The sequence below is a fragment of the Budorcas taxicolor genome, chromosome 9 (genome assembly GCF_023091745.1).
Source record: "Budorcas taxicolor isolate Tak-1 chromosome 9, Takin1.1, whole genome shotgun sequence".
NCBI classification, from domain to species: domain Eukaryota; kingdom Metazoa; phylum Chordata; class Mammalia; order Artiodactyla; family Bovidae; genus Budorcas; species Budorcas taxicolor.
In genome coordinates this window covers 66,640,855-66,668,103 of record NC_068918.1, presented here as the reverse complement: position 1 = coordinate 66,668,103, position 27,249 = coordinate 66,640,855, and the positions used below count along the sequence as shown (strand labels likewise).

General features: G+C 39.8%; 1 pseudogene; it reads left to right on the top strand.

The window, feature by feature from the left end:
• Window positions 1–2,393: 2,393 nt before the first annotated feature.
• Window positions 2,394–3,638, top strand: LOC128053152 (DDB1- and CUL4-associated factor 13-like; annotated as a pseudogene).
• Window positions 3,639–27,249: the final 23,611 nt, after the last annotated feature.

The following is a 27,249-nucleotide window of genomic DNA, read 5'->3' as shown; positions in this document are numbered from 1 at the left end:
GATTGCATAATTTTATTCATATAGAATTCAGTGAATTAAGACAACTTAAGCTTTTCCTTCCCTGGTGGCTCAGAGGTTAAGGCGTCTGCCTGCAATGCGGGAGATCTGGGTTCGATCCCTGGATCAGGAAGATCCCCTGGAGAAGGAAATGGCAACCCACTCCAGTATTCTTGCCTGGAGAATCCCATGGACAGAGGAGTCTGGTAGGCTACAGTCCACGGGGTCACAAAGAGTCGGGCATGACTGAGCAACTTCACTTTCACTTTCAAACCTTTCCTTACAAATCTTTATCCCTTTTTTGTTTTTTTTTCTTACACCGTCTGTGACCTTAAGTTCAATGCTGACTGGAAATAATGATATTAGATATCATTTTCCTAACAGTAATTTTAAATGCTTCAAATATTTCACATCTAGGAAAATATGTGCTATTTTTAAAAATTACATGTAGATGCTGAATTTTATCAAATGGTTTTGTCTGCATTTATGGAAATTATCATATTGTTGATCATATTGTTTTTCTCCTTCAATCTTTTATTGTGAATAGGTGTTCTTATGGTAAATTCATTTGCATTTTGGTGATATTTGCTAAGCAATCAGAGTCAATTATCATTTAGAGTTGGGCATTCTTAAAGTTAACACAAAGTGTTTCAAGATTTGTTATTGCCTAGAGATGGTCAGAATTTTTTGAAGAGTTTTGCCATTATTCACTGTATAGAAGTAGATATGAATTAAGTAAACAAGAAAATATATAAGAAAATATAACAAGTATGCTTTTATGCAAAGAATTCTTGCCACTTATCTGGAAATAAGAAAATAAATAGAAAAATGGACTAAGATGTAAAAAGCCGATTACAGAAGAAGAAATTTAAATTGCTTACAAATATATAGTGTGTGTATGTGTGCCAAGTTGTTTCAGTTGGTTCCAACTCTTTGCAACCCTATGGACTGTAGCCTGTCAGGCTCTTCTGTCCATGGGATTCTCCATGCAACAACACTAGAGTGGGTTGCCATGCCCTCCTCCAGGGTATCTTCCTGACCCAAGGATCAAACTTGCGTCTTCTAGGGCTCCTGAATTGCAGGCACATTCTTTATCGCTGAGCTACCAGGAAGCCCAACAATATATAGGCAGATATTCAAATCCATAAATGATCAGATAAACACATGTTAAAACAGTAGTGAGAAGTGTCTTCATACACATCAGATTGGCAAAAATTAAACATTTTTAAATACCAAATAGATCATGCAGGAAAACAGAAATCCTATGTTCTGCTAATGGGACCACTGAGTATTTACTTATCTATGCCCTAGAACTTCTGCCCTTGATCCATAATCCAGAGAAATTATTACTCAAAGCCATAAATTTCACATACCAAGATGTTTCTTGGCCTTGTTTGTGATAGCAGAAAGTTGGAGGCAACCTACTTGTTTACCTCTAGAGGAATAGACAAATAAGATGTGGTCCATACAGGTCATGGAATACTTAGCTGTTAGAAGCAATCTAGATGTATGCCCTGCAACATAGGCAGATTTCTAACAAAAGGTACTCAGGAATAAAAATAAGAAACAGAATAAGGTCTACAGCCCAGTGTACTTAGGTAAATATAAAGAGTCAAAAGAATAACACTACATATTTTACAAAGATATACACAAATTCAAGGTTATAGATCAAACACCTGAGCATGATTTCCTGTGGGGGGAGGTGAATGGAAGTGGAAAATGGGATTAAAAGAATAAGCAAGTAAAATGTGAAGGGAGCCCTACAGCAGTAATAGTGCGACTTGAATAGAAGAGTATGAGGAATTCAACCCCTTACACTTGAGAGGGATGTGTGGTAAACTAACAAATGGGCATTAATGCACCGGGTTATAAAAGGTTCCTTGCTCATTTCCGTCACTGACTTTGTCTATGATCTGATACATTTTCCTTACAGACATGATTACAGTAGAGTGCTTAATAAACTGGGCTCAGGCATGAGTCAGTCCTTAGTCCAAGTTCTTCCTCCACATAATTATTAACTGCATTCTTTAGGGCAAATTACTTCCTTAGACTTCCAGTCAACTTTTTCATCTAAATCTGGTGCCAAGGATACTATAGCGTTTTCTGAACGTTGCATGAGAACTTGGATATATAAAGTACTTAGTGTAGTGTCTGGCATGAATAATTGTCCAATATATGGTAGTAGTAGTAGTTATCCTCATTCTAGAAACTTTGGTAACTTTACTCACTTGATTTTGTTACTCACTTGATTTGTGTGATTTGTGTCCTTTTAAAAATCATTTTAATCAATAACTGGGATGAAATAGTGATGCCATCCTTATTAAACTGGGAGGCCACAGAAGTCAAGAGGGCAGAGCCAGATGGAAACCCACAAACTGAAATGAACTGATGTTTCCCTGGCCGGTCACTGAGATGGAGTCAGTCACTTGGCAAAGCATCCAAAGAGCCTGCCTACTATATTCTCTGGGGCATGTGATGGAGAGGTTAGAATTTGGAAACTGACTAAATGAAAATGTATTCATATGGTACAAGCACATGAAGATTTTGTATAAGGAATATGTACTTGTTTTGTGGGACTTTTTTCTTCTTGTTTTTACTGTTGGTAGTTAAAACTCTGAAGCAATGGAAAATGGGTGGACCAAACTATGGGGAAGAGGAGGAATCACTGAACACAGTATTAGGAAAGGCAGTATATACAGGAATTGATCACCACTGGAAAGAAGTTGTTTTGCCACATGTTGATAGCAAGTAGACATTTAGGATAAACAAAGAGTCAATCCTATATGTTCAATGACTTGGGGATTTGACGATATAAGCGGTGTTAACTTTAACCTAATTGAAACATTTCTCTTGGGAAGCTGTGCTTCTCACAGAAATATACTGTATCATATGAGGTAAGCTACTTCTCTGAAAAAGACCATCTTGGATATGAGAACCAATGCAATCTGCTGAAGCCCTATGGAAGCTTTCATTCTTACTGCAGCAAATGAAGATGATGACTTATGTACTTTTAATGTGTATGCTCTGGACAGTCCTGCAATGGTAATATGGTTCATGTATCTGTGGGGCTTGATGTGGATTACTCTACCACTAGGAAATCATTTGTGTCTGCTAGTTTTGATAAATCCATATGAACCTTACTTGTGGACAAAAATCTATCTCACACAGAGAATGCAACATGTTATCTGTGGGACTTCCCTGGTTAAGATGCTGCACTTCCAGTGCAGGAGGTGTGGGTTTGATCCCTGGTCAGGGAATTAAGATCCCATATACAGCAAGGTGGGGCCAAAAACAAAACAAAAAACCGTGTTATCTGTGTAAAATGCACTTCTGACAGCAAGTACTGTACATCGTGTATGGATATAATGAAATAAACACTCATCTATGAAAAACTAATGCTTCTGAAAAGTTGGGTGTGCTTACACCTTGAGAAAATACAGCTGCAGATTATAACCAGAAATTAAAGGAGAAATTTCAACATCATCCTCACATGAAATGTATCCCTTGTCACTGACATCTACCAAAACCTATTTGAAAGAAGCTTGTCGATGAAAGTAACTGAATCGTATCAAACATAGAAAGCCGGGATCTATGCAGCTTGTGTCAGAGAAAAAAAACACACAGTGGCAGTAGTGAAATAATATTTGGTATTCCAACAGATATTGATGTGTAATTATTTGCTATGTTTTAATTTGTGAACTCTACAAATAAAACTAATGGCTCCAGTAAAAAGAAAAATGAAATAAACTTAATTGATGTTACCAAGATAATAAATAACAGGGACTAACGTAAAATTGAATAGCATGGCAAATCCAGATTGATGCTGCTGCTACTGCTGCTAAGTTGCTTCAGTCGTGTCCGACTCTGTGCGACCCCACAGACGGCAGCCTACTAGGCTCCCCCATCCCTGGGGAGAGCTGAATAAAAGCCACATGTAAAAGACCCCAAGGATTTTCAGCCAATATGAATCCACAGAGCAATGATGCTGTTGAACAAGTCAGCATGATCTTAGATCACATCGGTAGAACTGGACCAGACATGGTCCAGAGTCCGGGAGAGTCTCGCTCCGGGTGCATATGTCATATACTCCTGGAGACAGTTCTCAGTTCTGGGGATCAGACTTTGAGAGGAAGGATAACTAACCAAAGAATATTTGGAAGACAGTGAGTGGAGAAGGCAGAGGGCTAGCAACCACCAGATGCAGAACCACTGAAAACACTGAAGGGACTGTGCTGAGAGAAGGAAGTTCCTGGGTAGGAAACCTAAAGCTGTTCTCAAAATTATTTAGATGTTAGGCCTGCCTCCTCGGACCAGCTGCCTGCAATCAATGAGGGGGTGTTTCATAAGGAAGATCTCAGCAAACATAACCACTATGTTTCTGCTAGCCAGAACTGACTGAAAAGGGGAGGGCAGACTTGCAGGATGTGGAACCCATTTGTGGAGGCAATTTGTTGAAGGAATCCAACAATTCCTTCATCTGGGAATGTCATCCAGGAGACTCTCGGACAGATAGAGGATCACACTGAAAAACTACAAAGCCTTCCATGTCTGTTTTCTGAGACTCGAATACTCATTTTCAAGTACTTATCACCTGCTGGGACCCAAAAACCTTCAAGGGGGAATATGATTCTGAGATTGCCATCTTGATCAGCCTAAGGTTTTGATATAGATTTTTAGGAATACAAGTGTTTCATGAGCCATGAATTCTTGAATAGTTTTCAACTGCTGTCATCTTAAGAATATTTTTCTAACTTTTATTAAAATATAGTTAATTTACAATTGTTGTATAAGTTTCAGATGTATAGCAAAGTGATTCAGTCATACATATATATTATGCATATATATAAAAGGTATATATAAGTATATATATTCTTCATAATAGCTTTATACTTCCCACTAAATTAAGCCAATCACCTTTCTCTCAAAAATTTCAGCTTTTTCTACTAGTGGTTAGCATTTGTTCTGTCAACTTATGGAAGATGTCAGGTTAAATAACTTAGTGGTTTGCTTTCACTAAGCAATAACTTCTATGAAGTTATCAGCTACAACGACATTTCAGAACTGTTGAAGATCAAGTGACTGTTATTTCTAGTTTCTAAAACTCCTCCGTCTCCATTGCCAACTGTGTTTCCAAACAGGAGAGGGAGGCAAGATTATTTCAGGAAACCATAACCACTTGCTTTTATGCCTTGATCCGAAATCTTTCTTTGGAGAGTTGTTCGGTAGCCGAGTTGAATAGGCCATGTGTGACAGATATTAGAAGAGCTGGCCTCAGGGAACAAGTGTGCTTTCTACTCTAGTTGATGGTTTGTACAGTAGTCTTGGGGGCTGAGAAAATAAGCAATCTGAGAGCAGGAACCTTAGCTTATACATCTTTGTATCCCTCCCAGCTCGCAGCACAGCCCCTGGTGCATAGTAGGCAGACAATATGTTTACTGCCGGAATGAATGAATTAGTGAATACGACTAAATGAATGGATGGACAATGTGGACAGATGGCACCAAGGAAGAATCTGCTTGAGGCTTTAAGTTAGGCATGTTGGAGTTCAGCTCCAGTTGCTGAGCTAAATTTCTGCCCCTCATCTGACCAACTCCCCTCCATGGAGCTTGATGATCGTGGAGCCTGTGGGTGGAATGTATTCTGGGGAAGATGAGAGCTGCCTGATATGAGAGATGATATCAGAGATTAGTTAACCGTATGGGCTTTGTCCCGGGGGAGGTGTGTGAAATGAATCAGATTAAACAAAATTGATAATGTGAATGCTTAATCAAACAGACAAAGGTAGTCTGCGCAGCTAATTAGGGGCAAATAGAGCGTCCCTCTTGTACCTCATTTAACTGACAAATTGTGCAGACAGTTTTAATGGGAGTCTGTTTAGCAAAGAGAAGGCTGTATAGTTGACAGCTTGGCAAAATGTGGTTTCTGTAACACCACATGATGCTTATGGAAATTAGCCTGGTGCAGCTGAGCTCGGAGCAGTCCTGGGATGTGCAAATCACGCAAAATGGACCTTGCACACACCGCTTGCCATGGCATTCTTAAAGACAAAGAACTCATTTTTAGTATTTTCAAAAGTCAAAGGGTTTGGACTCTGAACATTCAGTGAAATCTTACCATTGCCCTACCCAATGCAGAAGTTGAAAAGTAATGTGAGAGAGACTTCCTATTTAGAGAAGTTTCATTCAGACAAATGACAAGCTGTGACCTTTTACCTGTGGAAGCACTGACTTTAGGTAAGCCAGGCAACTTCAGGAGATCTGAGTGACCCGCAGCTAAAGATAACTTCATCTATGGAAGCTCCAACAGGTTTAGATAAATCGTCCCAGAATTTCCCAGCATGTTTACCAGGCTCAAACAGCACCTCAACTTCTCACTCTGTCTTTCAAACCTCAACAAACCTGTTTCCCATCTCCTTTTCCAAATTAAGCAACTTCTTTCTCTGATATTTTCACATCTTTGGACTTGCCATGTTGTTGAAGATTGTGGGAGAATTTCTGTGAGCAAGTGTTCTTTTGGGAGGAGTATGCTAGTTTCCCAGGTTCGTGGGGTATCGGCTCTCAGGAGTCCATCCAGAAGGAGATTGTTGTGAACAGAGTCATTTGCTGCTTCAAGGAGAATTGGGGGAAAGAATACAACTAGGGTTGGTGTGGAAACAGAGGGGGCTGGTTCTCAGAGGCTCTCTCTATGGGGCTGGCATGCCAGGGATGAACAGAGTCACCAGGGTTCTTAGCCTATGTGCCAGCCCCAGGATGTCATTGTCTGAGAGCAGGACCTGGAACCAGGCGTTGAATTCACAGTGCGAGGAAGATCCTCCCTGCCTTTCGTACCCATGCGTGGCTCACAGTGTCCAGCCCACTAAAGGGAATACGGCCATGCATGAGGAGTAATTGTTTAATGAAGTGATTTTTGTGAATCACTCCACCAGTCAGACATGGTCCCTTCCGGAAAATGAACAGTTTTGCATAAAATGGTCCATTAGTGTCAATGGAGAGGGTCTGACCTCCTTCGGCTGCTCTGCAAGCCTAGTCAAGTGGAACAACCAGGGCTGTGCTTGGACTGGAAGACGATGTCTCTACCCCAGGAGACTTTGCTTGACATCACGATGCATTAAATGGAAAAAACAAGAACAATTCCCCTTTCAGTGGGCAAAGCATAATTTTAGCAAAGTTGGAGACTAAAAGTCTTTGCTAAAAGTCTTAAACAGTTAAAGACTGTTGAGACTGCTAAAAGTACTTAAACAGTTTAATATACACCTGATTCTTTAAAATTACAGCAGATATTTTATTTATTAAAACAGAATATTTTAAACCAGCAGGATGACCGTGTTTTCATCATACCAAAGTGACATCACTCACACTATTAAAACTCTACTGATACTAATGTGAATCAAATTTGTTTTTCATTTTTTGCTGTGAAGTTTGGCTTTTCTTTCCTTTTTCCCTTGGAATGAAATTCTTTTTTCCCAAGTTTTACAGATTTAATATGTTTTTCTTTTATGTTAGTACACTGTGAAATGTAAGTGCAGAAGAGTGAATATGGTGAGCACCCATGTCACCACCACATGAGTTAAGATATGGAACATTGACAATGATTAACAATATTTTTTTTAATTTATTTATTTTTTTAATTGGTGGAAAGTTGCTTTACAGTTTTTTTGTTGGTTTATGCCGTACAACAATGTGAATCAGTCATAATTTTATATATATATATATATATATATATCCTTTATGGCACCCCACTCCAGTACTCTTGCCTGGAGAATCCCACGGAGGGAAGAGCCTGGTAGACTACAGTCCATGGGGTCACAAAGAGTCGGACACGACTGAGAGACTGCACTCACTCACTCCATATCCTTCCTCTCCCTCCCCTCCCCCATCCCGCTTCCCTGGGTCATTACACAGTGCCAGGCTGGGCTCTCTTGTGTTATTTAGCAACTTCCCACTGTCTATTTTACGCACGATAGTCTATATATTGGAGTAGGAAATGGCAGCCCACTTCAGGATTCTTGCCTGAAAAATTCCATGGACAGAGGAGCCTGGTGGGCTACCCTCCATGGGGTCGATGACCGAGAGTCAGACATGACTGAGTGGCTGAGCTCAGTGTGCGTGCGTCAATGCTACTTTCTCAATCCGTCGCCCCCTCCCCTTCCCTCACTGTGTTCACACGCCCATTCTCTATGAGGTACATGGGCACCATTTTTCCAGATTCTGTATATATGTATTAATATACAGTACTTGTTTTTCTCTAACTTACTACATTGTGTATAAGAGGCTCTAGGTTCATCCACCTTACTACAACTGACTCATTATTGGTTCCTTTTTATGGCTGAGCAATTTTCCATTGTATAAATGTGCCACAACTTCTTTATGCATCCATCTGTCAATGGACATCTAGGTTGTTTCCACGTCCATCCTTTATTGAATGGATTTATATGACTTAATTATTGGATCCTCCACCTGACTTTTGAGTTTTTTGAACAATGAATCATAAGAGGCAATTGGGGATTCAGCAAAACACATATGCTGGAAAAATAGTTAATGTAATTTGAAGTCACTATGAAAACAACTTCTGGGTTTTGAAAAAAATTGTTTGCCGTGCTTAAGTTATTAAGTTAACTGTTTCTTTTTAAGAGAACAAAAATGGGTAATAAAATGTATTTATTAAATAAAAGTGAAGAGATTCTGCAATAATAATAATAATAGCCTGTAAAAGAATCAATCTATGCCTAAGAAATTATCATTGTCTTCTACTTTCGGCAGCTTGACTGTAACCAGAGTCTGTATTATGTATGTGAAAGCTTGAAAAATATTCTCATTTCTGGAAATTTTAACCTTATGCAGGAATCATCACTCTTGTAAGATGGATTGACATTGTTATAAAAAGAGATAAATGTAACTATTCTTCCATAGAAAAATTGAAATATTGACAATAGTTTTCAACTTTAAAGAAGTGCAGAGGAAATAAAATGTCACATTTGATTACAACATTTTTATATCATTTATGTAGTTCTGTAGATCAGTTTTGCACTTCGATTTACTCATGACAACAGCAAAACCTTTCTTTTTCAGATAGTTCTTCTTTGATGGAAGTGATACGTTAGTATGTAATTTAAAAAAAAAAACAATGGAAAGAGTTTCATGATTGAAGAAAGACTTAGGAGCTGACATTTATCCAAATTATTGGCCCAGCATTTTGTACATACTGGACTTCAGCTTTGACCCGAACCAACCAGGACCTGTCTTCAAGATTCTGGATCTATGTCAGGAGGCAACTTTATTAATGAGAGATTTTTCATTCCATTTGCTACAGTAACCTGCCTACGGGGCACTTCTTGATTAAATCACCAACATTCAAAGTGGAAAAGAGTTAATTACTGAGCAAGTGTAGTTTGCATGCAACTAATCGATAACACTGAGGCCTCTCCAAATCCAGTTGGGGCCTAAATGATTACATTTCACAATTCAGAGAATGACAGCTTTGCCACTAAAGTTGCTTAACCTTAAGAGATGCACCTGGTCATTGTATGTGATCTCTGAGACCTGAATAAAAGCCAGAGATTAAGAGAGGAATAGGGAGAGAATTAACTAGTAGAGGGGCCAAGGAAATGAATGACAGCCTGGCCTGCCAGCAATCCAGAGTTAAAAGTGTTTGGGGCAGCATGAGTAAGAATAGGATTGAATTAATAAAGATAGAGAAAGGAAACAGGCAAGGTAAGATGGAAGGACTGTTTGCATTTTTGCCTAAATCAATATTTCTTTCTGGGCACTGCTGCTCATGATAAGAAAAAATAGATGTAATTACTTGATAAGTCAGGCCAAAATTTTGCCTCTATCTTTCTAACACCATTTTATTCGTTTTTACACTTACTGGAGTGATTCTGGCTATAAAATATGATCCGTATATTATTAAGCATTTGGCAATTGGTTGCTCTTAACATCTTTGATATTAGTTTTCAAGCTAACCTTCCACTCTAGATCTGAAGTCCATGTTTGTTGATGGCAAAATGCTTATATGGCAGAGCAGAAATTCAGGCAGTGGTCTCACTGTCTTTTTGTCGTATGACTGACAGTCTTACTTTCTTTATGCAACTTTAAGAGACACATGAACTTAAGCAATTTGTGACATGTGAAGTCTCCAAAAGTTCCAAGAAAATAAAGGGTCAGAATATGAAAATAAGTCTATCTTATTTTTCTCTCTAATAAGGTGAGTCACAGCACTTGGAATGTGACTGGTTAGGAACTATAGGTTCTACTAAGTGAAATCAAGCTGTTTTATTTTACTGTTTCACTTCAAATTTCGCATTATTAGCTGATCAGACCTATACAGGTACTAAAACAAGCTTATACTTCTAAAAATATTTTTGAGCCAAGTGATGTTTAAGTGACTACCAAGATCACAGAAAAAGATAAAGAGCTAACAATCTGTCTCTTCATCTCTGTTTGGTGTTAAGTGTGTTAGTCGCTCAGTCATGCCCGCCTCTTTGCAACCGCATGGACTACAACCCACCAGGCTCCTCTGTCCATGAGATTTTCCAGGCAAGGATACTGGAGTGGGTTGCCATTTCCTTCTCCAGGAAATCTTCCTGACCCAGGGATAGAACCCATGTTTCCAGCGGCTTCTAAATTGCAGGCAGATTCTTTACCACTGAGCTATAAGGGAAGCCCTTTTGGTAACATGTTCTAAATTTCATCTTCAGAATTTATTTAATGACAAAATTAGCATTCATTTCAGAGAAAAAGATATTAATTAAATTATTAAGATTCTGTAAAAAATACAATTATTCAACTGAATTTTTTTTTCACTTTTTGCAGTGAGTCCATAGTTGCTCCTAATAAATTTGCAAAACTCGTGTAAAAGGTTTTAAAGGGACTTGTAATTCAGTAGTCAGCTCTGATACTAATGAGTTCTTTCAAATAGCATAACTGAGTTCTTAGGACCGTGAATCTTCTTCTGTCATCGGAAATGACAAGCCATTCTGCCACCTGGATGGCCTCCAACCATTATTCTTTCATATCATTGCTTCTGAGGGAGGGTGAAAGAAGGAGATCAGAAAGCACTTGGAAAGCCAGAAAATTCACCTTATTAGAGAGCAAATGGGAATATAAGATAAACTTACTTTTATATTCTAATCTTTATTTTCTTATAACTTTTGGAGACTTCACTGTTTCTGTCATTAGCAGATCTAAAGTTCTGGACCGCTTTGTCAGCCTGGCACAACGGAAGTGGGGGTGGACAGCCAGCCACTGTCTACACAGTGGTGCTTGAGTTAATTGATAAACCTCTCCTTTTTATGATCAGTGCTCGCCTTCTGTCTACAGCCACACAGCCTATTACCCCTGTGAGGCATTGAGATGTCCTTGTGGAATTCTAGCAGATATTGGAAATTGTGGTGGCAAATTAGCAGGGGCCACAAACCAGAAGTGACAGCTCCAGTCCCCTGATGGGGGGAATGTAGCAATCCCTTGCCCATAGCAATTGGCCAGGCTTATCATATGGACTAATCACAACAGATCTGGGGAAATAATGGGCACCAGATGTTATCGCTTTGTAGGCTTGAGCTCTCCAGAGACTACAGCCATGATAGGAAAGCTCCCTGCAAACAGGAACACGATTCTGTTGCTTATTAATCAAACCAGGAGGCTAAGTGTGATCATCTTCTCCTTTCTCAGCACCATGCTTTCTTTCTGCTGTGTTGATGAATAGGGAAAACATTTTCTGTGTGTGTATGTGTGTGTGTGTGTGTGTGTAGATAGAGACAGATATGGAATCTGGAGGAGACAATCAGGAAATGTCTATTACACACAAGTACACACACAATTCAATTTAGTATCTACAAGAATATGTCCCAGAATTAAATTTCTTAACTCAATTATATTCAGCTTTGAAAGTTCAGGAAGAACTTTCTTAATTAGATATTTTATTTTTCTCTATTTTATGTGTACTTTGACTTTAAGAAGATTATATGTTTTTAACACGTGTTAACAATGAGAAAAGGGGCTCAGTGATGAACCAAATTCTCATTTCTATTGGCCTTCCTGACAATGTGCCATGGATATTCCCAGGGATCATAAATCTAGCTCATTTAGAACTGACGGGATTCAGGACACGTTACCGTAAGAAATGGTGCTTTGACGTGTTGAATATTTTAAGCTGAGAGTTTGAGAAAGAGCAGAAGCAGAATAGTCTTTCTGACCTTCTGCAGTCCCCCTAACCTCACCCCTGAAGCAGGTCATAAGACCCTCATGTGAGAGATGCCTCCCTGGAGGAAAGGACCATCTTTGCTACCAACATGGCCCAGCCCTGAGAAGAGTCCCAACAGGCAGGTCTTCTTTGTTTCCCCTAACTGCAGAAAAACTTTCTATGCTTACCCCGTACTCTTCAACCTAATATATTTCTCCACAGCTCTCCCCCTTTCGTCAAACTTAGCATAAAAACACTCGGGTTTAACTGTCTCTTAGGTTCTTCATTTCCTTGTGAAGGCTCCTATGTCATGTAAAACTTAGACTGAATAAATGTGGATGCTTTTCTCCTGTTAATCAGTTTTTATCAGTTGAATTTTCAGACCCAGCTAGAGTATGGTTCCCTATGTTATACACTGTCTTTATTGATTATCTGTTTTATATATAGTAATGTGTATATGTTAATTGCAAACTCCTAATTTATCCCTCCCCCCTTTCCCCTTCGGCAACTATGTTTGTTTCCTATGTTTGTGAGTCTATTTCTGTTTTGTATGTAAGTTCAATTGTGTCATTTTAAAAAATTCCACATCTAAGCAATATCATGCGATATTTGCCCTCCTCTCTCCATCCTACTTAATATGATTATCTCTAGGCCCACCCATGTGGACTCCAAATGGCATTATTTCACTCTTTTTTTCTTGGTTAAGTAATATTCCTTTGTGTAGATGTACTACATCTTTTTTATCCATTCACCTGTTGATGGACATTTATGTTGCTTCCACGTCTGGGATAAAAGCTCCAATACTTTGGCCATCTGATGCAAAGAGTTGACTTATTGGAAAAAAAAACAAAACATGTTGCTGGGAATGATTGAAGGCAAAAGGAGAAGCAGGCAACAGATCATTAGATAGCATCACTGACTCAATGGAAATGCATTTGAGCAAATTCCTGGAGCTAGTGGAAAAGAGAAACGCCTGGTGTGCTGTAGTCCATGCAGTCACAAACATGACTTAGCAACTGAACAGCACAATGGATAATTAGTGATGCTGAACATTTTTTCATGTACCTTTTGGTCATCTGAAGAGTGACTTCTGTGGGCCCATTGTAGAATTTTTGGGGAGGCATATAAAACTAGAACCCTGAGTTCCTCCTTATTCATATCACATTCTTTCTGTGTCCTCTCTCCTAACCTCCCACCAAAAGGAAAGGGCTTCAAAATTAGCCCTCAAGGGCCCCAAAAGTCTCTCTTATGTTGTCAACCTTTTCCTTATTTGAAGGCCTAATTAGGCAATGACTTCCATCTTGGGTATTCTGTGTTTCTTTCAGAACTTCTCAGTGACTTATTAGAGTAAGCTGGTAAGATAAATCCCTACGATTCAATGCAAGAGCAGATGCTAATGCTTAGACAAAAGAACAGGCTCTTTGATATCTGTGAAGACACAGCCAGTTGGTAACATTTTGTCAGTTATCCTAAAAACATTGCCCAAGTCCTATGCTGTGCAGAGCAATCATAATCACCAAGTTCAAAGATAAGCTGGTTCTCACATAAACTTTGTCTCATGCAACTCCATTTACTTGTCAGTAACCTAAAGCTAGAAAGAAGTTACAGATATTTACAATCAATATGTCTGATCTGTAAATATTTGCAGTAAAGGTTATTTACAGATAATAAAGATGTATTAATATGAACCTCATAAAATCAGAATTTCTGATTATTTGAAAGATGCCTAAGATAAGGTTTAACCTGATATTTTCTACAAAAGGAAAGTTTACCACGTGCATGAATAGCGTAAACAAAACTCAAGAGAGCAGTTTCCAGTTGACTATGAAAGTAAACCGTTCTCAAGCAACTTTAGCAGAAATGATCATTTATGTACAATTGAGGTGGCAAAATCAGCTTTTATCTATTGCTAACTCATTAAAGTCCAGTCAATAACGTAGTCTCCTAGAAGATACCACTAGAGAAGATTCTATTTCTCTTGCTGTGTATACTTAAAAGTTAATAGAGTTTCACTTCTTTAGAAGGGCTTGATAATTCAGACTCTTCCCTAGTTAGCCAGCATCTTGCAGAAAATGAGTTCTAGGTGGTGAGGTTTGCAGCTCCACACACAGTTTTCCCATCTGAACATGTCGGAGCAGGTCAGGGCAAGTTGCACCCCACAATTCACATCCTCTAGTTAGCTGACCCATCCCAAGAGACTTTCCCCCATCAAGTTCCTAGGTAGACAACAGAAAACACAATCCTAAGTACTTCATTCTTTCCTTGCTCAGCTCCCAAGGTACCTTTAAGTTTGAAAAAGCCTTTCTTGATTTTTTCTTCTCTTTTTAGTCTACACATTTCCTGAGTTGTATTTATAGAGACACATTTGCCCTGAAATCTTTGCCAAAATGATGATGAAATATGAAACAGAAATCAAGGAAGAAACAATCTCATCTGAGAGAGGGATATGGTAAGAGAGATTTAGGGATGAGGAAAAAATAGAAGGTCAAGCTGAGGGTAGCGGAGACGGAAGGGAAGGACTGAGGTTAGAGGAAGGGAAGGAGGAAAAATTCATCAGAGAGGTAGAGAGGATTCAGTTGAGATGAAGGGAAGAAGAAGAGGTAATGAATACATACACTTGCACAAAGCTGGATGGGTTGGGATGAGAAGAGACAAAGTAAAAGAAAAATAAAGGAGGAAGATATCAATGAGCTCCTATCAACCTCTGACTGGGCTGGGTCCATCTCTTTTACATTTCCTGAAAGTTCCTTGCTTTTTTTCAGCAGAGTCATTATCAGTTGTATGGCTTCCCTCTGTCTTTATCCCTACAATTCTAAAGTAAGAAAAGAAAATTATTTTCACATTAGCAACTCATTAAATGCCTCCATACTTGTAGCTGAATCACGGCTGGATCTGAATGCATTGTCTCTACACATCTGAATGCCTACTTGGAGGCATTATTAGCCAGGGCATCTAGGCTGGGAGCCCTTCTGTCATGCATATGGGTAAGTGGGTGGGGTGGGACCCTGTCAGAGTCATTCATCATCCTCCATCAATGTCACCACCACCTGCAGGGACCCAGCCAATGGTCAGTCAGTCACTCTGGCCTGACAGCTGGCCATCAGTCCCCAGTGGGGGCTATGCTCAGGGTTTCCAAGGTATTAGCTACTGGCTCTTTTTTGCTAAGACCAATAAGTTCTAGGAAGCATTCCACCTTCAGAAATATATTAAAGATACTAGTGATGTTGCTCACTTGCATAACAACTGGTCAGCATCAGGCCAGTCGAAGGGGACATTTGCTCAGTATTCACTTAAATTTATGGAAGATCATCTTTAAAAATGAAAACTGGACAGTTCAAGCAAACATAGCAGGGACTTTTACGCATGGCAAAAACATACATTGGTGTCTTTTGTTTTTTTTTATCCGTGTTTATGACACATTGATACCAAGCAAATCCAGGCAACTAGCTGCCTAATTAGATGAAGTATTCATGACTGAAGTTTTTCTCATTGTCATAAACTCTCTCTGAATACTTTAAAATTCATACCTCCTTTTTCAAAATGATGGCTATCAGTTACACATCAATATGAAATAAAATTTACAGTCTTAAGTATATAGTTTCAGGAATTTTTGCATATGTTCAAGTGACTATAACCATCCCTAGATCACAATATGGATTATATACTTCTTCCCCAATCATATATCTCATAACATTTCATATTATGGTGACTTATGAATATTGTATCTCTTTGTTTACAATAAAGGTGGTTTATGGGAAAAACATGTATTTGGTCATTCAGATGACCAGATATGTTTCTCATATATATTTGGTCCTCATCTGCAGTTTCTGGCTCATAGCTCCTCAAACCCTTGGAATTTCCTAAGCCATAATAGCGAAGTATGTGGTCTCATGTCCTCAGTTCTTGAAAACACTTCAGAGAAGATGACTACTGGGTGGGAGCTGTCTGCCAGTAGAATTAGCCAAGTTGGAGCTTTCAGTCCCATCCACTGATTTCCAGGAAGGGGAGAGAGGTTGGAGGTTGAATCAATTGCCAGTGGCCAATGATTTAGCTAATCACGACTATGTAATGAAGCTTACTTTAAAAACCCAAAGCACAGCTTTTTGTCCTTTTTTTGGATAGTTTCCACATTGGGGAACCAGAAGGCTTCTGAATGCCTCCATGCCAAGCCCTAAGTTCCAAGAAAACAGAAGTTCCTTTTGGGGGGAACTTGCCCCATGTATCTCTTCATCTGGTTGTATTTTGCAATATCCTTTTATAATAAATAGATAATCTAGTGAGTAAGTGAGATTTTCCAAGTTCTGTGAGTCATTCTAGCAAATTAATTAAGCCTGTGGAGGGAGTTGTGGGACCCTCTGATTTGTAATCTGTGGGTCAAAAGCACAGGTAACATCCAGAGCTTATGACTGGCATCTGGAATGGGGGATGGGGTGGTTTTGTGGGACTGAGTCTTTTGCCTGTGGAATCTAGTTCTAGCTCTAGGTAGATAGTGTCAGAGTTGAGTTGGATTGTTAGAAACCTTGCTGGATTCCAACAATTGCTTGTGGGTGTGGGGAAGCCTCCACATACGTAGGTTGGAAGTGGGTCCAGGAACCCTCTTTAGGTAACAAACAATTAAAAATAGGATCTTAGACTTTTCACGTTTGAGGTTCTCACAGTGCCTGGCTTAATATTTTGCTTGTAGTGGGTGCTTCATTTTTCTTTTTAATTAAAGATTCCTAAGTAATTTTTCCCAAGTAATTTTGAAGTCAGAATAGGTCTTAAAATCTCATATTCTTAGTAGAGGCTTTAACAAACATGAGATCAAAGAGATAAGAAAATATAAGAGAATGAAATGGAAAAGAAACTCACTCACCTCTCAACTGCTAACACTGAAGTTCATTCAACAAATATTTTGTAAACAAGTGCTGTGTGCTAGGTACCAGGTTCCACGCTAAGATAATTGGTGAACACATCTCTGCCTTTGTTTATGTTGTGATGCAGAAATGATGATCCAATCAGAGAGAAAGAAGTATAAGGGTTTATGTCAGAGATTTTTATGAGAGAAAAAGATCCTAGACATATTTGAATTGTCTTATCAAAATGTAATGGATCTTTTACTCTATAGAGAGGTCAGAGAAAATGTACTGCTAGCCCAGCTCTAAATGAAAGCAAAAGTAGGAAGCCTGTGTATTTATTTTAATTCACTATGTGAACACTTGGTACAAGACATATGGAAACTTAGTACTGGGATGGAGTGCATCCATACTAAATCGCTTCAGTTGTGTCTGACTCTTTGTGATCCTAAGGACTGTAGCCCATCAGGCTCCTCTGTCTATGGGATTTTCCAGGCAAGAATACTGGAGTAGGTTGCCATGCCCTCCTCCAGGGAATCTTCCTGAGCCAGGGATAGAACCCATGTCTCCAGTGGCTTCTGAATTGCAGGCAGATTCTTTACCACTGAGCCACTTGGGAAGCCCTCTGGGATGGAGACTTAATATTAAATTTAAAACAATTGCCAGTGTCACGGTGAATAGTGATCATGGTATGCAAGAGGGGTACTCAGCTGACTGCTAACATGTCTATTAATGGATATTTAGGAGAGCTCTACATTTCTCCAATAGGATCAAATGCTTTTCTCCACAGGCCTCTGATTTTAATTTTTTCTGCCTTGGTCTTAGCTCCTTAAATCTGTTTTTGATTGTCATACTCCTCATGAAGAAGCATGCCTGCCCTATTTTTTGTCAGTCCTGGAAAATTTTTAAATTTGGTTTGTTTTTTTTTTAATTTTTTTCCTTTATTTTAATTTACAATACTGTATTGGTTTTGCCATACATTGACATGAATCAACCACGGGTATACATGCGTTCCCAAACATGAACCCCCCACCCACCTCCCTCCCCATAACATCTCTCTGGGTCATCCCCATGCACCAGCCCCAAGCATGCTGTATCCTGCGTCAGACATAGACTGGCGATTCGATTCTTACCTGATAGTATACATGTTACAATGCCATTCTCCCAAATCATCCTACCCTCTCCCTCTCCCTCTGAGTCCAAAAGTCCGTTATACACATCTGTGTCTTTTTTGCTGTCTTGCATACAGGGTCATCATTGCCATCTTTCTAAATTCCATATATATGTGTTAGTATACTGTATTGGTGTTTTTCTTTCTGGCTTACTTCACTCTGTATAATCGGCTCCAGTTTCATCCATCTCATTAGAACTGATTCAAATGTATTCTTTTTAACAGCTGAGTAATACTCCATTGTGTATATGTACCACAGCTTTCTTATCCATTCATCTGCTGATGGACATCTAGGTTGTTTCCATGTCCTGGCTATTATAAACAGTGCTGCGATGTACATTGGGGTACATGTGTCTCTTTCTGGAAAATGTTTAAACATATCTAATAGACTTCACCCCAGAGTCCACAGGAGTCTGAACTAAGTTATACTCACTTCACCCAATATAATTGGTCTTCCTAGCTCTGAGACTCCTTCAGCACCAACTAGGTAAGTCAGCTTCACAAAGGTGAGGCTTAGGGCCAGTTGTCTTCAAGTTTCATCACTTTCAGTTCCTGGGTTGGTCCAACCCTCATGCCTGGGCTTCTCTATGAGGACTCCACAGTGGCCTAGTCAGTCTCTCTGTGGGTTTCTAAGCACACTACTTTGAACCCCAGCATGCCTGGATGAAATCGATTCTTACTTTCATCTTTCCTATGTCAGCATCCTGCCTTCTTGTTGAAGCTGGGCTGCATCCTGGCAGAAATGTCAGAGTGACTCAGCATGAGAATGTATCCTCCATCTTAGTGTTGCTCTGCTAGGCTGGACCAGGCAATTGGACCATCTGGTAGTAACTAAATCATGTCTAACAACTTTACTTGACATGCCCAGTTATTCTTTCCAGGACCAGGCTCTGACCTATTTCACAGCAAACACATTTATACCTGCTCCCTGGCCTTAAGATTGCCAAAGTCCCAGCCTACCTGAGGTTGAGCACACCAAATCTTGAAACACCCACATGTTTTGATGCTTTATTCGTGGAACCCAGGACAGAAGGAATAAAATCACAGAAGTCGCTGTACCCAGACCCTTGTCTTCAAGATGCAGTATTCTTAAATTGTCCTAGATGAGAGGTATTAATTATTTGAAAAGCTATGAAAATTTCAAGGTTCATACAAAAAAAAGTAGATATTGGTTTAAAAGAAGAGAGAACATATGAGTGCAAAAAAACATTGTTTTTGTGGTAGGTCTGAGTAATGTGTGACATTTTAAACATGTGTTGATTTTTTTTTTAAATCCTAATTGAATTTGTTACAATATTTTTTCTGTTTTCTGTTTTGGTTTCCTTTGGCTGCCATGCATGCAGGATCTTAGCCCCCCAGCCAGGGATCAAACCTACATCCCCTGCACTGGAAGGCAACGTATTAACCACTGGGCAGCCAGGGAAGTCCCCATGTGTTGGCTTTAACCAAACTTTCCTCTAGCATTTTGGGTTCAATTTTGTGATCACTTTGATTTTACTCCAATCATCATATAGACTGAATTAAGCAGACTGAAATGAGAAATCACTCAGAAAATCTCAGAATTGAAAGGAAACCCCCACCATGAATTTACAACAGTAAGCAGGGCCTTCAGAGTTTGATTCAGCCCCTCGAGCGGTTAACTGACTCAAAAATTCCAACTGCAAAAAGATCTAATTTTAAGTAATTTTTTTTCTACTACTAACTGAAATAAATTCACGTATTAAGAAAGAATAACAAATGTATTGAGTGCTGATAGTTCAAACATTCTGCTAGATTAGAATTTATGGCAAAAAGAGATATGATCTTCTATCTTAAATTGTTCACAGTTGTTAGGCCTTCTGGAGCAGATATTCTTTTAAATGAATAATTGCAACATGTGGAAAAATTGATGTGAAGCATTTCAAGAGCATTAAGAAAAGCAAATATCTCTGGCTGAGAGGGGTAGGGCTAGTGGAGAGTCAGGCAAAGTTTCACTGAGAAAATAAGAGCTAGCTTAAGCTTTGAAGGATAAACAGGACTTTAGCAAACAGGGAAGTGTTCAGAACAGTCTTGTCCAAAGGAAAATCATTTCCAATTTATGTTAGAATTCTTTTCATTGATGGTCTCAGACTACACAATTTGCAAGTCAACTTGGCTTGAATCGAAAGATGGGTTGATCTGTTTTTGAATACTTTGATCTTGGACTCAATGTTATCCTGATTCGGACCCCATTTTCCTATGACCCTCTCAGCTCTGCATTCTTTCATTTTCTGCTCATGGAATCAACTGACAACAACAGTTCCAGATCTCTTATCTGTACCCACCATTTTCCAGGAGAAATGTAGCAAAAGTTTTAGAATTCATATTTGTTCATTAGAATTGATTAGGTTATATATGCATCTCTGAATTTATTATTTAATTGATGAAAAGTATAAATATATATTGTATATATAATGAATATAAATAAATAATAAAAAATATATATATATATCAGTTCAGTTCAGTTGCTCAGTCATCTCCGACTCTTTGCGACCCCATGAATCACAGCACGCCAGGCTTCTCTGTCCATCAGTTCACTCAGACTAATGGCCATTGAGTCCGTGATGCCATCCAGCCATCTCATCCTCTGTCGTCTCCTTCTCCTCCTGCCTCCAATCCCTCTCAGCATCAGGGTCTTTTCCAGTGAGTCAGCTCTTCACATGAGGTGGCCAAAGTACTGCAGTTTCAGCTTCAACATCAGTCCTTCCAATGAACACCCAGGACTGATCTCCTTCAGAATGGACTGGTTGGATCTCCTTGCAGTCCAAGGGATTCTCAAGAGTCTTCTCCAACACCACAGTTCAAAAGCATCAATTCTTCAGTGCTCAGCTTTCTTCACACAACTCTCACACCCATACATGACCACTGGAAATACTATAGCCTTGACTAGATAGAACTTTGTTGGCAAAGTAATATCTCTGCTTTTCAATATGCTATTTAGATTGGTCATAACTTTCCTTCCAAGGAGTAAGTGTCTTTTAATTTCATGGCTACAATCACCATCTGCAGTGATTTTGGAGCCCCAAAAAATAAACTCTGACACTGTTTCCACTGTTTCCCCATCTATTTCCCATGAAGTGATGGGACCAGATGCCATGATCTTCGTTTTCTGAATGTTGAGCTTTAAGCCAACTTTTTCACTCTTCTCTTTCACTTTCATCAAGTGGCTTTTGAGTTCCTCTTCACTTTCTTCCATAAGGGTGGTGTCATCTGCATATCTGAGGTTATTAATATTTCTCCTGGAAATCTTTTTATTTTAATTTTTAATTTTTTTAATTTTAAAATCTTTAATTCTTACATGCGTTCCCAAACATGAACCCCCCTCCCACCTCCCTCCCCATAACATCTCTCTGGGTCATCCCCATGCACCAGCCCCAAGCATGCTGTATCCTGTGTCAGACATAGACTGGCGATTCGATTCTTACATGATAGTATACATGTTACAATGCCATTCTCCCAAATCATCCCACCCTCTCCCTCTCCCTCTGAGTCCAAAAGTCCGTTATACACAGCTGTGTCTTTTTTGCTGTCTTGCATACAGGGTCGTCATTGCCATCTTTCTAAATTCCATATATATGTGTTAGTATACTGTATTGGTGTTTTTCTTTCTGGCTTACTTCACTCTGTATAATCGGCTCCAGTTTCATCCATCTCATCAGAACTGATTCAAATGAATTCTTTTTAATGGCTGAGTAATACTCCATTGTGTAAATGTACCACAGCTTTCTTATCCATTCATCTGCTGATGGACATCTAGGTTGTTTCCATGTCCTGGCTATTATAAACAGTGCTGCGATGAACATTGGGGTACATGTGTCTCTTTCAATTCTGGTTTCCTCGGTGTGTATGCCCAGCAGTGGGATTGCTGGGTCATAAGGTAGTTCTATTTGCAATTTTTTAAGGAATCTCCACACTGTTCTCCATAGTGGCTGTACTAGTTTGCATTCCTACCAACAGTGTAGGAGGGTTCCCTTTTCTCCACACCCTCTCCAGCATTTATTGCTTGCAGATTTTTGGATCACAGCCATTCTGACTGGTGTGAAGTGGTACCTCATTGTGGTTTTGATTTGCATTTCTCTAATAATGAGTGATGTTGAGCATCTTTTCATGTGTTTGTTAGCCATCCGTATGTCTTCTTTGGAGAAATGTCTATTTAGTTCTTTGATTGGGTCGTTTATTTTTCTGGAATTGAGCTGCATAAGTTGCTTGTATATTTTTGAGATTAGTTGTTTGTCAGTTGCTTCATTTGCTATTATTTTCTCCCATTCAGAAGGCTGTCTTTTCACCTTGCTTATATTTTCCTTTGTTGTGCAGAAGCTTTTAATTTTAATTAGATCCCATTTGTTTATTTTTGCTTTTATTTCCAGAATTCTGGGAGGTGGATCGTAGAGGATCCTGCTGTGATTTATGTCTGAGAGTATTTTGCCTATGTTCTCCTCTAGGAGTTTTATATTCTCCCGGAAATCTTGATTCCAGCTTGTGCTTCTTCCAACCCAGCGTTTCTCATGATGTACTCTGCATAGAAGTTAAATAAGCAGGGTGACGATATACAGCCTTGACGTACTCCTTTTCCTATTTGGAGCCAGTCTGTTGTTCCATGTCCAGTTCTAACTGTTGCTTCCTGACCTGCATACAGGTTTCTCAAGAGGCAGGTCAGGTGATCTGGTATTCCCATCTCTTTCAGAATTTTCCACAGTTTATTGTAATCCACACAGTCCAAGGCTTTGGCATAGTCAATAAAGCAGAAATAGATATTTTTCTAGAACTCTCTTGTTTTTTCGATGACCCAGTGGATGTTGGCGATTTGATCTCTGGTTCCTCTGCCTTTTCTAAAACCAGCTTGAACATCTGGAAGCTTGCAGTTCATGTATTGCTGAAGCCTGGCTTGGAGAATTTTGAGCATTACTTTACTAGCGTGTGAGATGAGTGCAATTGTGCGGTAGTTTGAGCATTCTTTGGCATTGCCTTTCTTTGGGATTGGAATGAAAACTGACCTTTTCCAGTCCTGTGGCCACTGCTGAGTTTTCCAAAGGCTGGCATATTGAGTGTGGCACTTTCACAGCATCATCTTTCAGGATTTGAAATAGCTCAGCTGGAATTCCGTCACCTCCACTAGCTTTGTTCATAGTGATGCTTCTAAGGCCCACTTGACTTCACATTCCAGGATGTCTGGCTCTAGGTGAGTGATCACACCATCATGATTATCTGGGTCGTGAAGCTCTTTTTTGTACAGTTCTTCTGTGTATTCTTGCCATCTCTTCTTAATATCTTCTGCTTCTGTTAGGTCCATCCCATTTCTGTCCTTTATCGAGCCTGTCTTTGCATGAAATGGTTCCTTGCGATCTCTAATTTTCTTGAAGAGATCTCTAGTCTTTCTCATTCTGTGGTTTTCCTCCATTTCTTTGCATTGATCACTGAGGAAGACTTTCTTATCTCTCCTTGCTATTCTTTGGAACACTGCATTCAGATGCTTATATCTTTCCTTTGCTCCTTTGCTTTTGGCTTCTCTTCTTTTCACAGCTATTTGTAAAGCCTCCCCAGATAGCCATTTTGCTTTTTTTGCATTTCTTTTCCATGGGAATGGTCTTGATCCCTGTCTCCTGTACAATGTCATGAACCTCAGTCCATAGTTCATCAGGGACTCTGTCTATCAGATTTAGTCCCTTATATCTATTCTCACTTCCACTGTATAATCATAAGGAATTTGATTTAGGTCATACCTGATTGGTCTAGTGGTTTTCCCTACTTTCTTCAATTTAAGTCTGAATTTGGCAATAAGGGGTTCATGATCTGAGCCACAGTCAGCTCCCTGTCTTGTTTTTGCTGACTGTATAGAGCTTCTCCATCTTTGGCTGCAAAGAATATAATCAATCTGATTTTGGTGTTGACCGTCTGGTGATGTCCATGTGTAGAGGCTTCTCTTGTGTTGTTGGAAAAAGGTGTTTTCTATGACCAGTGGGTTCTTTTGGCAAAACTCTATTTGCCTTTGCCCTGCTTCATTCTGCATTCCAAGGCCAAATTTGCCTGTTACTCCAGGTGTGTCTTGACTTCCTACTTTTGCATTCCAGTCCCCTGTAATGAAAAGGACATCTCTTTTGGGGTGTTAGTTCTAAAGGGTCTTGTAGGTCTTCACACAACCATTCAACTTCAGCTTCTTCAGTCTTACTGGTTGGGGCATAGGCTTGGATTACTGTGATATTGAATGGTTTGCCTTGGAAATGAACAGAGATCATGCTGTCGTTTTTGAGATTGCATCCAAGTACTGTATTTGGGACTTTCTTGTTGACCGTGATGGCTACTCCATTTCTTCTAAGGGATTCCTGCCCACAGTAGTAGATATAATGGTCATCTGAGTTAAATTCACCCATTCCAGTCCAGTTTTAGTTTGCTGATTCCTAGAATGTTGACATTCACTCTTGCCATCTCCTGTTTGACCACTTCCAATTTGCCTTGATTCATGGACCTAACATTCCAGGTTCCTATGCAACATTGCTTTTTACAGCATCGGACCTTGCTTCTATCACCAGTCACATCCACAAGTGGGTATTGTTTTTGCTTTGGCTCCATCCCTTCATTCTTTCTGGAGTTATTTCTCCACTGATCTCCTGTAGCATATTGGGCACCTATGGACCCGGGGAGTTCCACTTTCAGTATCCTATCATTTTGCCTTTTCATATTGTTCATGGGGTTCTCAAGGCAAGAATACTGAAGTGGTTTGCCATTCCCTTCTCAGTGGACCATATTCTGTCAGACCTCTCCACCATGACCCTCCCGTCTTAGGTGGCCCCACAGGGCATGGCTTAGTTTCATTGAGTTAGACAAGGCTGTGGTCCGTGTGATCAGATTGGCTAGTTTTCTGTGATTATGGTTTCAGTGTGTCTGCCCTCTGATGCCCTCTCACAACCCTACCATCTTACTTGGGTTTCTCTTACCTTGGACGTGGGGTATCTCTTCATGGCTGCTCCAGCAAATTATATATATAGCTTCCCTGATAGCTCAGTTGGTAAAAGATCCACCTGCAATGCATTAATACATATCCCTTCAGCCAATCTGGAACTATCTCTCCAACTGGAAGTAGACCAATCCCATCTAATCACATGGAGAGTTAAGTTCCTCAGGTGAAAGTGAAAGTCACTCAGTCGTGTTCAACTCTTTGTGACCCAATGGACTATACAGTCCATGGATTTCTCCAGGCCAGAATACTGGAGTGGGTAGCCTTTCCTTTCTCCATGGGATCAAACCCAGGTTTCCTGCATTGCAGGCAGATTCTTTACCAGCTGAGCCACCAGGGAAGTCCCAAGTTCCTCAGAAAATGTCAAAATATTGTTGCCAGGAAGGGAGGGATGGATGATAGGAAGATAGGTAACAGTATTCTCTGTAAAAGGGCTGGACAGTGTTTTAGGTGTGATTTATCGTGTAATTGGAAGATTTATAATTTGTAATTGGAGAGGAGGGAGCATTTGGAAGTGTAGCCACTAATGAAATGAAAGGGAGGCAGGACTCCTAGTGAGAAAGGCATTGCCATATTAATTAAACACTAAGCCACTGGAACAAAAAGCACTGCAGTGGCTTAAAGAAAACAGAAATGATTTAGGTAACGACCCTGAGGAAAATGGTGTCTTTGTTCCATGTGGTCATTCAGAGATTGGGTCCCTTCCTTTTTTGTTATTAATATTTTACATCTGCTGGGGTAGTGACCTTTTCACTTTGTTGAAGCTGGGTCATGGTCATATCCATGTTTCATCTCATGAGACAGAGAAGGAGAAAGGCCAGGGGAGCGATTTCCTCTTAAGTAAGTGTACCTATCACTCCAGTTCATTCCATTGGTAAGAATTCAGTTTTGATCACAAGGTCACAAGCGAGCTAGGAAATACAGACTCCAACTGGGGTTCAGCTGGACATGTGTATCCAGGAAGAAGGAGAGAATGGATCTGAGAGGCAAAGAATGATTTACCATAGATGCTAAAAAGTCTGGTGGAATTATAGGGTAAGGAAAGGAGTCACATGAGATGATCAGATTCAGGATTAAAACATTTCCTTTGGGTGTGACAGGGGGACTGAAGTAAGAGAACCACCAGCTAAGAAGGTGTTGCTGTCAGGCAAATGTGCAATATTGAAGGCCTGAAACAAGGTTCCCTCAGAGATAAAATAAAAGAAGTCAACCACATGACCTCGAAGACCTTTTCCACTCTTTGAATCTGTCTTCTAGGTCAATGGTCCCTAATCTTTTCGGCACAAGGGACCGGTTTCATAGAAGTCTATTTTTCCATGGACTGGGGAGGGGCATGCTTTTAGGATGATTCAAATGTATTGTATTTATTGTGCACTTTATCTCTATTATTATTACATCAGCTCCACCTCAGATCATCAGGCACCAGATCCCAGAGGTTGGGAATCCTTTCTCTAGGCTATGAGTAACTGCTCATTGCCATGGATCTAAGAAAATTTAAAAAATGAGTGTTTACACGTGCACATTTGCTCCCTAAGTATTAATAAAATACCAAGTGGTGTTGGGAGCATGGGCTTCTAAGGTGGTGCTAGTGGTAAAGAACTTGCCTGCCAATGCAGGAGACTTAAGAGACTTGGGTTCGATCCCTGGGTTGGGACAACCCTGGAGGAGGGCACGGCAAATCACTCCAGTATTCTTGTCTGGAGAATTTTATGGACAACGGAGTCTGGCAGACTGTAGTCCATAGGGTCACAAGGAGTTTGACATTATTGACGTGACTTAGCACGCACATATATATGTTGGGAGCATGGACAGAGCCATTCCTATCACATGATAGGTTAAAGAACACCTAACTTCTGCTATTTCCACTGAGATACATAATTGAAATAGAGTGTTGTCAGAGTGGGACGTGCCCAGACTCAGCCACTGCGCAGCCTGAGGCAGAAGTCTTCTCTCTCCAACCTGCAGTTTCCTAGTATGTAAACAGGGAACTAACACTCTGTGAAAGTGTCTGGGAATCAATGAAATAACCTGTGTGAGGGTCAGGTGCTCAATAGGAGACACTGCTATGTATCCCTTTTTGTCCAATGTGTGTTTGT